This window comes from Dermacentor variabilis, unplaced genomic scaffold (genome assembly GCF_050947875.1).
Source record: "Dermacentor variabilis isolate Ectoservices unplaced genomic scaffold, ASM5094787v1 scaffold_39, whole genome shotgun sequence".
Lineage (NCBI taxonomy): Eukaryota > Metazoa > Arthropoda > Arachnida > Ixodida > Ixodidae > Dermacentor > Dermacentor variabilis.
Window position 1 is genome coordinate 28457 of NW_027460577.1, and position 3557 is coordinate 32013.

A 3557-nucleotide genomic window follows, 5' to 3' on the forward strand; every position below is an offset into this window, starting at 1 on the left:
GGTTTGAGAACCACGAGGCGACACTGACGTCATGGGAAGAATTTCGTAGGCAGATCCTCAATGCCTTCGCCAGGGCGGACAGGAAGGAGAGGGCGGAGTTAGCGTTGGAGGCAAGAATTCAAGGCCCGAATGAGCGAGTGACGGCGTAATTAGAAGACATTAATCGGCTTTTCAGACGTGCGGACCCTTTGATGACTGAAACAAGGAAGGTGCGCCATCTCATGCGCGGTTTCAAAGAGGAAACCTTTGCTGGCCTCATTCGAAATCCGCCGGCAACACTTGCAGTGTTCCATGACGAAGCCACTACTATGGAAAAGGCCCTTCAACAGAGGGCCAGGCAAGACAACCGCGACGCCATGATTTCAAGGGAGCTCTCTGTCGTTACCCTCGGTAACGACGTTGGCGCCTTGCGAGAACTCCTCAGGGCTGTCGTCAAGGAGAAACTGCAGAAGATGCAGACGACCACTGCCCCTGTGTGCAACTTTCCATTGCAGAAATGGTGCGCGCCGAAGTACGACAGGCCGTCCATATTCCTAGACAGTACGAGGCACCACAGCTGGGACCGCACGCCGAAATGAGTTACGCTGAAGCAGTACGCCGTCCGTCACCCTCAAGTGCGTGCAGCATGGTACACCCCACTCAACAAATGGACGTAAGCTTCAGGCCGCCTCGCAGCCCACCGCACATCGCCGAAGCAAGGACTAGGAAGAGCGACGTCTGGCGCACCGCAGACTACAAGCACCTTTGTTTTCATTGAGGCGAAGCCGGACACATCTACAGAATGTGTCCTTATCGTCATGTGGGGCTCCGTGGATTCTCGCCGAATGCACCTCGTCCACGACCTGGTGAGCGGCCGCCGGAAATAGAGAGTTTCGTCGCGAATCGTCGCAATGTTGATCAGCGATGGCAGGAGCCCCGTTCGTCGTCTCCTGCTCGTTACAGGTCACCATCACCAAGCCAAGCTTTCGCTCGCGGCGCTCTGAGACGCCGCTCGCCTAGCCCGGCGGGTCGGGAAAACTGAGTTCAGCGACCTTCGGAGGTGAGGTCGCTGACGACGACCGTACGCAAGATCCTCCACTACGACGGCAACGACGAAAACAGAACGACGCAAACGTACAGACGGAGTCAAACACCTTACGAGAGGTAGTAACGTCGAACATTCCCGTCACCATAGACGACGAAGAAATAACGGCGTTAATCGACACTGGAGCGGACACCTCAGTTATGAGCATGCACCTTGAATGCAAGGTGAAGAAAATTTCTACCAAGTGGACTGGGTCGCAGGTTCACACTGCAGGAGGCCATCTGCTAACCCCGGTAGGAAGATGCACAGCGCGCGTGAGCATTCGTGGGTTCACGTACCTCGGAGATTTCGTTATCCTCCCAAGCTGTTCGAGGGACCTAATTCTGGGAATGGATTTTGTGCAGGCTAATGGAGCTGCGATTAACTTACAAAAGTCGCAGGTAACGTTTTCGACGGCGCAGGCCTTAGCAGGGAGCAGTACTGACGACACGTATGTCACCGCCCTGAGAATTGTTGACGAGAACCTCACGGTGTCGCCACGGAGCAGCGTAGTGACCCTCGTCCCCTGCGACGCATTCGACGGCTATGAGGGTATTGCCGAGGCAAATATCCCGCTGCTGCTCGAAAGACACATCTGCCTCGCCCGGGGCCTTGTTCGAATACAGCATAAGTGCTCGCAAGTTTTGTTGACAAACTTGAGCCATGAGTATCAGCAAGTCCCTCAAGGTACAGCTGTGGCATTCCTGAACGACATTGCTGACTTCTCCGACATCGGCACGTTACAAGTGACTTCACCGGATGCAACAACTCACACCAGCCTGAATACCCGCGTCCACATTATTGCTGACTTAGCAGATGTACAGAAGGATCAGCTGCTGGGCCTACTGACAGAATTCTCCGGCTGTTTCTCCACAGAATCCAAAGTCCAGCGCACTTCCGTCACGCAACACCGGATCGTTACAGAGGAGTCGGCGCGGCCTGTTCGTCAGCATCCGTATCGCGTGTCACCTATGGAGCGGGAGGTAATTAAGCGTCAAGTTCAAGAAATGCTAAATGATGACGTCATCCAGCCGTCGACAAGTCCGTGGGCATCGCCTGTCGTACTAGTAAAAAATAAAGACAACACACTCCGCTTCTGCGTTGACTACAGACGGCTTAACCGAGTCACCAAACGCGACGTTTATCCCCTGCCACGGATCGATGACGCTTTGGACCGTCTGGGTCATGCTCAGTTCTTTACTTCGTTAGACCTAAAGTCAGGCTACTGGCAAATCGAAGTGGACGAGCGTGACCGTGAAAAAACCGCCTTCGTGACTCCCGATGGGCTGTACGAATTTAAAGTGCTGCCTTTCGGTCTCTGTTCTGCTCCTGCTATGTTCCAACGAATGATGGACACTGTACTCGTTGTACTAAAGTGGCACACGTGTCTAGTGTACCTAGACGACGTTATTGTGTTTTCCAGCACGTTCGATGAACATCTCGCCCGGCTACGAAGTGTTCTTACCGCAATACGCAAGGCCAACCTCACCATCACGCCTGAAAAATGTTACTTTGGTTTCCAGGAACTCAAGTTTCTAGGCCACGTGGTCAGGTCCCAAGGAGTACAACCAGACCCAGAAAAACTCGCTGCCGTTGCCGAGTTTCCTCGTCCTAAAGACAAAAAGGCTGTTCAGCGGTTCCTGGGGCTCTGCGCTTACTACCGTCGTTTCGTTGAAGGCTTCTCAAGGGTTGCTGAACCGCTCACGAGACTGACGCGACAAGATATGCCCTTTACGTGGACGGAAGAAAAAGAGCAGGCCTTCACCGAATTGCGTAAACGCCTTCAATCCGCTCCAGTGCTGGCGCATTTTGATGACACCGCGGCAACTGAAATACACACCGACGCCAGCAACGTAAGACTCGGGGCCATTGTGGTTCAATGGCAAGATGGCGCAGAACGTGTAATTGCGTACGCGAGTCGTAGTCTGACAAAAGCAGAAGCTAAATATTCAACGACCGAAAAAGGATGCTTAGCAGTCGTGTGGGCCATCAGCAAGTTCCGACCCTACTTATATCGCCGGCCATTTCGAGCGGTCAGTGATCACCACTCGCTCTGCTGGCTTGCCAATCTACGAGACCCGTCAGGTCGCCTCGCTCGTTGGAGCGTCCGCCTTCAGGAATACGACATAACTGTTGTCTACAGGTCCGGCCATAAGCATAGCGACGCTGACTGCTTGTCCCGTTCTCCTATTCCCTTGACATCCTCCGACTTGGAGCTAGATTTGCCGTTTCTTGGTGTCGTCGACGTGGTGCGCATGGCTGACTATCAACGTGCCGACTCTGAGCTGCTTTCAGTCATCCGATATCTCGAGGGAGCTGACGTTGTTGTCCCACGCCAACTTTCACGAGGATTGACGTCGTACTGCCTGTGAAACGATGTCCTGTACAAGAAAAATTTCGAGAACAGCCAGGAAACGTTCCTTCTCGTCGTTCCGATGGCACTGCGCGAGGAAGTTTTACAGGCGTATCGCGACGATCCCTGTGCCGGCCACTT